This window comes from Geotrypetes seraphini, chromosome 15, assembly GCF_902459505.1.
Source record: "Geotrypetes seraphini chromosome 15, aGeoSer1.1, whole genome shotgun sequence".
NCBI classification, from domain to species: Eukaryota; Metazoa; Chordata; class Amphibia; order Gymnophiona; family Dermophiidae; genus Geotrypetes; species Geotrypetes seraphini.
The window spans coordinates 42,533,158-42,545,331 of record NC_047098.1 but is presented as its reverse complement, the minus strand read 5'-3'; the positions used below and the strand labels follow the sequence as shown (position 1 = coordinate 42,545,331).

The 12,174-nt window shown below is 45.7% G+C and overlaps 1 protein-coding gene across 2 annotated transcripts in view; it reads left to right on the top strand.

The window, feature by feature from the left end:
• Nucleotides 1-10,910, top strand: part of SKA2 (spindle and kinetochore associated complex subunit 2) — a 76,968-nt gene extending 66,058 nt beyond the window's left edge. The window contains exon 5 of one of the 2 annotated variants that reach the window (XM_033921584.1): nt 9,177-10,910. The gene's annotated coding sequence lies outside the window, so the exon portion shown is untranslated. The other variant, XM_033921585.1, reaches the window with a different exon arrangement.
• The last annotated feature ends 1,264 nt before the right edge of the window (nt 10,911-12,174 follow it).

The following is a 12,174-nucleotide window of genomic DNA, read 5'->3' as shown; positions in this document are numbered from 1 at the left end:
AGGGAGATAAAAATTTTTTCAGATATATTAGTGAAAGGAGGAAGATAAAAAATGGAATTGCTAGGCTGAAAGATGCTGGGAACAAATATGTGGAGAGTGATGAGGAGAAAGCAAATGTGCTAAACAAATACTTCTGTTCTGTGTTCACAGAAGAAAATCCTGGAGAAGGACCGAGATTGTCTGGCAAAGTTACACGAGAAAATGGAGTAGATTCTGCGCCGTTCACGGAGGAGGGTGTTTATGAGCAACTTGAAAAACTGAAGGTGGACAAAGCGATGGGACCAGACGGGATCCATCCCAGGATACTAAGGGAGCTCAGAGAGGTTCTGGCGAGTCCTATTAAAGACTTGTTCAACAAATCTCTGGAGACGGGAGTGATTCCTGGGGATTGGAGGAGAGCGGATGTGGTCCCTATTCATAAAAGTGGTCACAGGGATGAAGCAGGAAACTACAGGCCGGTGAGCCTCACTTCAGTTGTTGGAAAAATAATGGAAGTGTTGCTGAAAGAAAGGATAGTGTATTTCCTTGAATCTAATGGGTTACAGGATCCGAGGCAACATGGCTTTACAAAAGGTAAATCGTGCCAAACGAACCTGATTGAATTTTTTGATTGGGTGACCAGAGACCTGGATCGAGGACATATGCTAGATGTAGTTTACTTGGATTTCAGCAAAGCCTTTGATACAGTTCCTCATAAGAGGCTGTTGAACAAACTTGAAGGGCTGAAGTTAGGACCCAAAGTGGTGAACTGGGTCAGAAACTGGCTGTCGGACAGACGCCAGAGGGTGGTGGTTAATGGAAGTCGCTCGAAGGAAGGAAAGGTGACTAGTGGAGTCCCTCAGGGTTCGGTGCTGGGGCCAATCCTGTTCAATATGTATGTAAGTGACATTGCTGAAGGGTTAGAAGGAAAAGTGTGCCTTTTTGCAGATGATACCAAGATTTGTAACAGAGTAGACACCGAAGAGGGAGTGGAAAATATGAAAAAGGATCTGCAAAAGTTAGAGGAATGGTCTAATGCCTGGCAACTAAAATTCAATGCAAAGAAATGCAGAGTAATGCATTTGGGGATTAATAATAGGAAGGAACCATATATGCTGGGAGGAGAGAAGCTGATATGCACGGACGGGGAGAGGGACCTTGGGGTGATAGTGTCCGAAGATCTAAAGGCGAAAAAAACAGTGTGACAAGGCAGTGGCTGCTGCCAGAAGGATTCTGGGCTGTATAAAGAGAGGCGTAGTCAGTAGAAGGAAGAAGGTGTTGATGCCCCTGTACAGGTCATTGGTGAGGCCCCACTTGGAGTATTGTGTTCAGTTTTGGAGACCGTATCTGGCGAAAGACGTAAGAAGACTTGAGGCTGTCCAGAGGAGGGCGACGAAAATGATAGGAGGCTTGCGCCAGAAGACGTATGAGGAGAGACTGGAAGCCCTGAATATGTATACCCTAGAGGAAAGGAGAGACAGGGGAGATATGATTCAGACGTTCAAATACTTAAAGGGTATTAACGTAGAACAAAATCTTTTCCAGAGAAAGGAAAATGGTAAAACCAGAGGACATAATTTGAGGTTGAGGGGTGGTAGATTCAGGGGCAATGTTAGGAAATTCTACTTTACGGAGAGGGTGGTGGATGCCTGGAATGCGCTCCCGAGAGAGGTGGTGGAGAGTAAAACTGTGACTGAGTTCAAAGAAGCGTGGGATGAACACAGAAGATTTAGAATCAGAAAATAATATTAAAGATTGAACTAGGCCAGTTACTGGGCAGACTTGTACGGTCTGTGTCTGTGCATGGCCGTTTGGAGGAGGATGGGCAGGGGAGGGCTTCAATGGCTGGGAGGGTGTAGATGGGCTGGAGTAAGTCTTAACAGAGATTTCGGCAGTTGGAACCCAAGCACAGTACCGGGTAAAGCTTTGGATTCTCGCCCAGAAATAGCTAAGAAGAAAAAAAAATAATAATAAAAATAATAATTTAAATTGAATCAGATTGGGCAGACTGGATGGACCATTCGGGTCTTTATCTGCCGTCATCTACTATGTTACTATGTTACTATGTTACTCCAGATGCGGGCGCACCATTGCACGGTACAGTGGCATGATGACTTCCTTTGTCCTGGTCGTGATACCCTTCTTGATGATACCCAGCATTCTGTTTGCTTTCTTTGAGGCTGTCGCGCATTGTGCTGATGCTTTCATTGTTGTATCCACCAGCACACCCAGGTCTCTTTCAAGGGTACTTACATCTAGCAATGTTCCCCCCATTGTATAGCTGAACATCGGGTTCTTTTTCCCAACATGCATGACCTTGCATTTCTCTATATTAAAACGCATCTGCCACTTTTTGGCCCACTCTTCCAGCTTCGTTAGGTCCCTTTGCAGGTTTTCACAGTCTTCCGTGGTTCTAACCTTGCTGCAGAGTTTGGTGTCATCTGCAAATTTGATAACCTCACATTTCGTACCTGTCTCCAGATCGTCTATAAATATATTGAACAGAAGCGGTCCCAACACTGACCCCTGCGGAACTCCGCTCGTGACCCATTGCCAGTCTGAGTATTTGCCCTTCACTCCAACCCTCTGTTTTCTGCCCGCCAACCAGTGTTTAATCCATCGGTATACATCCCCCTCCACTCCGTGGTTCCACAGCTTCTTAAGCAGCCGTTCGTGGGGTACCTTGTCGAAAGCTTTTTGGAAGTCGAGGTAAATTATGTCTATGGATTCCCCTTTGTCTATCTGGCTGTTTATTCCCTCAAAGAAATGTAGTAAGTTTCTAAGGCAAGACCTTCTCTTGCAGAAGCCATGTTGGCTCTCCCTCAGCTGCCCATTTTTTTCCATGTGCTTCCATCATCTTACCCGGAACCGAAGTCAAGCTCACCGGCCTGTAGTTTCCCGGGTCTCCTCTTGATCCTTTCTTAAAGATAGGCGTGACATTTGCTATTTTCCAGTCCTCCGGAATCTCCCCAGTTTTCAATGATAGATTACATATTTGTTGGAGTGTTTCCGCTATTTCCTTTCTCAGTTCTTTTAGTACCCTTGGGTGGATTCCATCCAGGCCCGGTGATTTGTCGCTTTTTAATCTATCTATCTGTCGTAGGACGTCCTCATGGCTTACTTCTATTCGCTCCAGCTTTTCATCTAGATCCCCACTTATAATCTCCTCAGGTTCTGTTACATTGGATGTGTCCTCGCTCGTGAAGACCGACGAGAAAAACTTGTTTAACCTGTCTGCTACCTCTTTTTCCTCTCTTACCACTCCCTTTCTGGTTCCATCATCCAACGGTCCCACTTCCTCCCTTGCCGGTTGCCTCCCCTTCACGTACCTAAAGAACGGTTTGAAGTTTCTCGCCTCCCCAGCCAGCTTCTCTTCGTATTTTCTTTTTGCTTCCCTAACCACTCGGTGGCACGCTTTCTGGTGTTTTTTGTGTTCCTTCCGGTTTTCCTCAGTTTGGTCCTTTTTCCATTTTCTGAATGATGATTTCTTGTCGCTTATCGCCTTCTTCACTTCCTTTGTTATCCACACCTTGTTTTTAATATATGTCATGAATATATAACATCATTATATATTCATGAATCAATCTGATAATCATCACCACCAGGCTGTGTGTGTTATGGGATGGAGGAAGAAAGGTGCATGGGATGAAGGAAGAAAAGTGCATGTTTAAATTGCGCGGGGACAGAAATCCCACCCACCCGTCCCCTTGAGGACTCCCCTCCGTCCCCGCCCGTCCCTATAAACTACAGAAATAGTTATTTCATTTAATTATGCTACTGAATTAAAGACTCTGGTAGAAACCCATTTAAAAATAAGCAAAAAGACTTTATTAATTGGGAAGAATACATACTTTAAACGGGTTCCTACCTTTGTTGCCTGGTTTCTGCTTTCCTCATGTTCTCATTTAATTCCTTCCATCCACTGTCTCTCTTCTTTCTGCGTCTTCCATTTGCTCTGTTACTGTGCCTCTCCCTTTCTCCCCCCTCCCAAATTGGTCTGGCACCCATCTTCTTCCCTCCGCACCCCCCATAGTCTGGCATCTCTGTCTTCTTCCCTGCCAGTGTCTTCTCCCCACTCTCTCTTCCCCATTTCCTTTCAACGTCCTTCTCCCCCCCATCTTCCCCATGTCCTGTTAGCATCCTTCTCCCCCTCTGTCTTCCCCATGTGCTTTCAGTGTCCTTCTTCCCCATGTGCTTTCAGTGTCCTTCTTCCCCATGTGCTTTCAGTGTCCTTCTTCCCCATGTGCTTTCAGTGTCGTCCTTCTTCCCCCTCAGTTTTACCTATTTCCCTTAAGCGTCTTTTCTTCTCCACTCCACCTTTTCTCTCTTTCTCCCTCCCTGCCCCTTACCTTTGTGGCACTTCCCCACCCGACCGACAACAGAACAGGCCCGGTCGGACAAACCTCCCTGCTCTGTAGCCGCGAATCTAAATTACCTTCTTACAGCAGCTGTAAGAAGGTAATTTAGATTCGCTGCTACAGGGCAGGGAGGTTTGTCGGCCGGGCCTGTTGTCGGTCGGTCGGTCGGGGAAAGCGCCACAAGGCTAAGGGGACCTGACCGGCTGTGCACACTCCCCCCCCCCCCCATGGCTGCACCGGGGCGGACCGCCCCCCCTTCGGTACACGACTGCCTTTTCCCTACCTGCCCTGCCACAAGCAGCCGACCGGAAGTCTTCCCGATGTCAGTGCTGACGTCGGAGGGAGGACTTTGCTTAAGCCCTCCCTCAGACGTCGGCGCTGACATCGGAAAGACTTCGGTCGGCTGTGTGCTGCGGCAGGTAAGGAGAAGGAGAGGAGACTATGCTTGCGACCCTGGGGGAGCCCGGGCCCCCTGTCAACTCCGGGCCCCTGAATGCAGGACTGGTAGTACTGCCCTGATAGCGGCCCTGACATAGGGTGTCTTCTCTGGATATAGAGATTAGCCTTGCAGCCTGTTCCCACTCTGCATGTTGGGGCAGCTCCTATCTGGCAGGTGTCAAGCTTAGCTTCCCCTGCCTAATTGGAATGTCATTTCAGGATGACATGTATACCATGCTGCCAATGGCTCCGCCGTCCTATTGGGCTCAGCTGCAGCTGGCTACTTGGTATGGGAATATCTGTGGAGTTGGTTTCTCCAGCCTGCTTGGCATGGGTGCATCTCAGGAGTTTGTGCCGCCAGTGCCTCTTTCTCATGTCCTTAGTGCCTCCGTCCTGTGTCCATAGTGCCTCCAGTGCCTTCGTCTTGTGTCCATAGTGCCCCCAGTGCCTCCGTCTTGTGTCCATAGTGCCCCTAGTGCCTCCTTCCCGTGTCCATGGTGTCCCCAGTGCCTCCTTCCCGTGTCCATGGTGTCCCCAGTGCCTCCATCCCGTGTCCATGGTGCTCCCAGTGCCTCCTTCCTGTGTCCATAGTGCCCCCAGTGCCTCCGTCCTGTGTTCATAGTGCCCCCAGTGCCTCCTATCAGGTCTTCAGCCTGCTGGGCACAATCCCAGCTTACTATCTGGCATAGAAACAGTTTGGATCTGGAAGGCAGTTCCACATCCCTGTATGACCGGTTCAGCAGTCCCTCCTTGAGGGCTGCAATCCAGTCAGGATTTCCCCAATGAATATGCATTGAAAGCAGTGCATGCACATAGATCTCATGCATATTCATTGGGGAAATCCTGAAAACCAAATTGGATTGCGGCCCTCAAGGAGGGACTTTGTTGAGACCCTGGTATAAGGCATAGCGCCTCTTATCTGTTTATCACAGTTCAATCTCTGGATGTAGAGCGCGGCTCCACCTACCTCTTTGGCACAGCCTTTGCTAGTGGTATGGGGCGCAGTTCTACCATCCTGGTTGGCATGGCTCCATTTCTAGATGGGGAGCGTGGGTTCCCTGCTGCTTTGGATAGTCCTGTGCCTGGATAGGAAGCACGGTTCCTCCTGTCAGGGTATTTGAGCTCTGGTTCTGGAGGTAGAGCATAGCTCCATCTCTAGTGGTAGAGCCCGGGCCCACTTAGCTAGTTCACATGACTCCCATCTTTGGATGCATAGCGTGGGCATATCCTGTCTATTTGGAATTAGCTCCATCTCTGGACCTAGAGTGTGTGTACATCTGCAAGCTTGCCATGGCTCTATCTCTGGCCATAGAGCGAGAGTATGCCTGCCTGCTTGACATAGCTCCAATTCCAGATGTAGTGCGTGTGCCTGAATGCTTGTCATAGCTCCAGCTCCAGATGGGGAGTGTAGGTCCACCTGTCTGACTAGCATGGCTCTCTATTTGGGTTTGGAACGGTACTCTACATGACTGTTTGATGCAGGGGTAGGAAACTCCGGTCCTCGAGAACCGTATTCCAGTCTGGTTTTCAGGATTTCCCCAATGAATATGCATGAGATCTATTTGCATGCACTGCTTTCAATGCATATTCTTTGGGGAAATCCTAAAACCCGACTGGAATACGGCTCTCGAGGACCGGAGTTCCCTACCCCTGGTTTGATGTGTCATGTTCGTTGGTGGTGGTCTGCCACCCCAAATGTGCTTGCTGTGGCTTCCTTTCTGGAGGTAGAGTGCCACTTTGGCCGAATGCTTGTCACGGCTCCAGCTTAGGATGTAGAGATCTGCTTCGATTATGTGCTAGAGATGGCTCTGTCTACTCAGTTTAAGAGTGCCATTCCGAATGCTGGCTTAAAGCATAACCTTCCCTAGTAGTTGAACTCTGCCTTGGAAGTTTGCCTGGTGGGACCACATCTCTGCTGGATTCTTGGAGACCAGATGCAGCTCCATAAGGGAACACAGCTTAGTCAAGGGATGTAGGGCACAACACACTCTCGGAGGTGTGGGCTCGGCCCCAATTCCAGGAGCTATGGCCTCCTCCTGATTTCGCGGTTGGGCACAGCCTCATCTCGGTTGGGCACACTCTTTCTTTGCGGTGCTTGCGTGAGAAGCCTGCCTTGGCAGTTGTGTATATCTGTAGCACACATCCTTTCTTAAAGGAGTGTGAGTGCCTGATCTTTAAGTATCCTGGGGTTTTCAACTTAGCTCTTCCTTTGCATTTCAAGGGGGCTCTTCCTTGGCTCGTTGGAGGGCATGGCCGGACAAAAAATGGTTTATTGGACCTTATGACCCCAGGTCAGAGTCTACATTTTCGCACTGAGTAGAAGATCTTGTTCTTTGAAAGCTTCTACTCTTTCTCAGGAAGGACTCTGGGGTCCAGAGCCTTTGGATGGATGATCCTGGCGGTCCTTTCTGATAACGGTCCTTCTGTATTAATCCTTCAATTTGTTGAGGGAACAGTGGTTCGTAGGATTTGGTATCTCCTTCTTTTCAAGCTTTGTATTTCAGTCCTGCCCTAATGAGGACTGCTTTGCTAAATCCCATTTATCTCTTGATAAATCTCTTGATAAATCCCATTTATCTCATCTGCTGCTGGTGTTAAGGAAGGAAAAATTGTTTTATACCTGAATATTTTATTTCCTTTAGTCACAGCAGATGACTCCAGGGTCCTGCCCTTTGTTAGTTTCTGTTCTCTTATATGTCTTGCTTTCTCTGTAAGTTTTGACCATAAAGTCTGGTTGTTGGCTGTGTAGTGTGATTGGCTGATAGGCCTGTTTTGACAGATCCGTCTGCTTTGTTATGAGGAATCCTGGCTTACCAGTGAGCATACTATCCTATATATGACAGCTCAGTACAGTGCTTTCTATCTCCACTTGCTGGTGGATGGACACAACCTAATTGTCTCTGGATTCATTTGCTGTGACTAAAGGAAAGAAAATTATCAGGTATGAAACAAATTTTCCTTACCAAACATCATTGCCAATCCAAACCTAATCTTAAAAAAAACCACAATCTTTTGATCTTCCACAGACCCAGATTGATTTGGGGCAGGTCTTCAGTTTCTTTCTAAAAGTTGTCTGAGAGGGTCACATTTGAGAATTGTCTTGGCCAGAACAGTTGTCTGTAAGGAGGAGACCTTTGACTCTGGTGCTAGGAGTGAACCCTACTTGCTCATAAAAGCAGCAGTGTGCTACAGTCCATGAATGTGTGCCCAGAAGAGTACAACTGCCCACCGAGGAACTGAAGAATAATTTTGCACCTCAGGATTATCAAGGTTCTGTGATTGTGCTTATTAAAGTAATAGATATGAGGAAGAAGAAAAGGAAGAAGTGTGCCTTAAGTTTTGACTCACCAGGGCCCTATGGACTCCCCTTATTATGGATCTATTGTTTTTCAGCATACTGGGAATATGGTTGATATTATGACCTTGGGAGGGTGGGGGCTTTTTAAGCGCAGTCCAGTGTTCATTACTCCTTTAGAAGATGGAATGGTGCAGCTACTCCTGTTTGCAGCAATTTGCTGGAGAAGCCACACCAGTATCCTTGAGTGAGCCTTCTCAAGAGAGCCCTGGAGACAGCAATTGATAGTCCTAACTTCTCCATTTACTGTCGTCTACCGTGTTAGCCCAAAAATAAGTCCTAGTTGGATTGATCCCCGAAGCCCCTGCCAAATGTCCCTGATGTACCTCGATTCTCTAGCGGCAGCTCTTTCTCCCCCCCCCCCACCATGTACAGCATCTTTCCTCCCCTCTCACCCATTCCCTTGCGCAGCATCTTTCCATCCCTCCTTCCCATCCCGCACAGGGAAGGCCGTGAAGCAGCCTGTTCAGTGCTGTCGCCACCGCTGTTTGAAACGGAAGTATGTCAGCTTCTCGGTGGGAGGGTCGGAAGGGGTCTGCTTCGTGGGATGGGGGGAGAGATGGAAAGATGCTGCGCAGGGGGATGAGTTGGCAGGGTCATCCAGTTTCTGCTGCACAGGGGGAATAACTTCATATTATCTGTTCCACAAAGATATCAAGACTTTTTCAGAAATGTTATGACATCTGAAATTCGGTTTATTTAAGGATGATCTGTAATTTGTTTGTTAACCATTTAAAACTCCATAGGGAAGATGTGGCATACAAGAACAATGATTAGATTAGATCTAACGCAACACAATGAAATTGCTTTTGGGGTTTTGCTGCACGTGGGGGATGGGAGGGTGGGATAGAAAGATGCTGCATAAGGGGATGGGTGAGAGATGATTGCTGTGTGTATACACACACAAAAAAGACATCCCCGAAAATAAGCCCTAGTGCCTTTTTTGGACCCAAAATTAATGACAGTGTTTTATTAAGGGAAACTTGGTAGTGAGAAATCTCTCTTAAGGTTATGCTCTAAAACCTGTATTTTTTTTTTTTTTAAAGGATGTTTGAGATCTGACATTTGGCATATGGGTACTAAGTGAAAGTTGCTCTCAGGCTTCCTCTCTCTCGGCTCTACAGATTCTCTGGAAAAGCTTCAAAGAAACAAGTTTAGTTGGAGAGAATATAGGAGGAAGATATATATATATTCTGGAGGCTTCTAACAGCCCTTTGGTGAAGGAGAATATGTGACGGTTTCTGAGACTGAGGTATTAGATAATGTTCAAAGGGCTAATTTGTTTTTTCTAAACTTCCCAAATATCTGCCCAGGTTGGAAAGAGCTTTTTAAATACCTGATTTAGTAAACAGTCTCAATAACCTTTCTTCCCACCTAGAAATAGAGGAAATAAAGAGAAATTTTGGAAACTTCACATCGGAAAACACATTGTGATTCCTTGGTAGCCACTTTTCTTGCTTTTCTGATAGGGATTTAGTAGTGTTGAAATTCTTGTTTTTAAGGAGCATTTAGTTACATAGTTAAGTACGTGAAAATGTACTTCCTGATATCTCACTACTTTTGAGGAGGTAAGGAAGAAATTTTCTTTTGCTACACCTTTTGAGCTGTAGCATTGGTAATGTCATTTCTTGAATATCCAAGGAGGCATTTAATTCACTTTCAAAAAAGTGTGTACAGGAGAATATCAGTTATCCGGCACCCACAGGGATTGGTGGATACTGGATAACTGTTTTCCTAGTTATTTTGAGAGTGTGTTAGAAACCTTGTCTAACATACTCTCAATTCCTCTCATTCCCCCCCTCCCTGCACCAATGTGGCAGCGGTCCTGAGTTGCAAAGTCTTACTCCCTCAAGCCCCAAAATGGCAGAAGCAGGCGGTGGTCCTTAGCCATGAACTCCCTTGCTCCTATTCTCTCTCTTCCTTACTCGAAGCGCAGCAGGAGGTAGCCTTGAAACAGGCTGCTTGCGGTCAGCCCTGACAGGGCCTTTCCTCTGATGCGTCACTTCCGACACAAGCAGCCTGTTTTGAGGCTGCCTCCTGATGACTACTGAGCTTCAGGTAAAGAAAAGGGAGGGAGTTTGTGGCTCAGTATTCATCGCCTGCTTCTGCCACTTTGGGGCTTGAGGGAGGGGGACTTTGGGTCAAGACCACTGGTGCTGCGGGAGGGAGGGGGATTCATAGCTTCTTTTGGGGCTTGAGGGAGGACACTGCAGCTCAGGACATTGCCGTGCTGGTGCTTGGGGAGGGAGGTGGGGTTTGCGGCTCAGGACTGCCACTTTTGTAGTTTTTCTGGGCTTGAGGGAGGGGAGTTTGTGGTTCAGGATCAGTGCCACTGGTGCTTCGGGAACTCTTCCCCCCCCCCCCAGCAATTTTTTATTTTTTTTTTCTTTGCTGGTTGTGTGAGACCCAGTTAACTGAGACTCTACTGTATTTACTGAACCTTCTGACCTGCAGCTATTGATTTCAGCAACAAGAATTTAAAATCTCCCACCCCCACCAAACCATCAACAGATCTTACACTAATTATTTGGGCTGTAAAAATTTTGACTACCCTTGATGAATCTGCTAAATTTTCCTTTTGCTGATTTCTTTATTTGAAGAAGATGTTCTCCTGTATTGCTTTGTTAATAGCAAAATACTGTTATATTCTGGGGGTTTATTTCCTTTTTGGATTTATGGTTGTATATCTACTTTCTTTCCTATTTATGGTATTGACTTTTTTGTCATGTTTATTTTATGTTTTTTTGACATGTTAATAAAGAAATATTTTTTAAAAAATGTTCAAATGTTTCTGGAAAGCTACTTTGCAGTGTGAGAACAAATACTGATGGGGCCTTTTCAATCCATTCCTTGAGGGACCTCATGCCAGTATGGTTTTCAAGATATCCATAATGAATATGCATGAGAGATTTGCATGTATGGCCTCTGTTGTATGCAAATATCTCATACATGTTCATTGTGGATATCGAAAACCTGACTGGCTTGGGCTGTGAAACCCTGCTCTAGATCAGTGTTTTTCAGCTCAGTTCTGGAGTACTACATTGCCAGTCAGGTTTTCAGGATATCTACAATGAATATGCATGAAATAAATTTGCATATAATGGAGGTAGTATATGCAAATCAAATTTATGCATATTATTGTGGATATTTTGAAAACCTGACTGGCAAGGGGATACTTCAGGACCAAGTTGAGAAACACTGTTCTAGTTTGTATCAAAAGTATGGTGAGTGAGTATCCTTCAATCTAGGACTGTACAATAACACACTCCTTGGACAAAACACTATTTATTTATTTATTTATTTTATTTGTTTGTTTGTTTAATTATTTAGCCTGTCCTCCCAAAGGAGCCCTGAACAGGTTACAAAGTACATCCACAATATAATCGAGACAGGACAGATAAAATGAGGATAAAAAATGAGTTTAAGAAAATGAATCGCAAAATTAATTAGATAAATAAAATGCTTTTATATAAAACAAATTAAAAAGTACAAAAGAGACTAATGGACCGATGATAGCTTGCAAGAAAGTTATGAGCCAAGATTTGTTCTATCGGCAAAAATAACTGCGGGCACTTGAGATACAAAGTCTCTAGGTTAATTTAATTGCATGTATATGAATTTCTTGGTCTAGCATTAGCCTATTTTTAGGAAGATATTAGTGAGTTTCACTTGTTAAAAGAAGGTATTACTATTATAATTTACAATATAGACATGACAAAACATATACACTAAACAGCATCTGATGAGAGTAGGTGGTGTAGGTGACTCTTGAGTGGTATTTCTGGGTGTATGTCCTTAAGGTACTGGGTTTGTGAAGAGGAAGGTTTTCACGGTCTTCCTGAAGCTTCAAAGACCATCTAGTGTTCTAACAGATGGGAGAATGGTGTGCCATAGTTTGGGTATGAAATGTGAGTAGGAGCATTGCGGGCTGTTTCAAAAAATCAGGTATTCAAGCTTTTTTCCCTGTCTGTCCTGGTGGGCTCACAATCTATCTAATGTACCTGGGGCAGTGGAGGATTAAGTGACTTGCCCAGGGTCACAGTG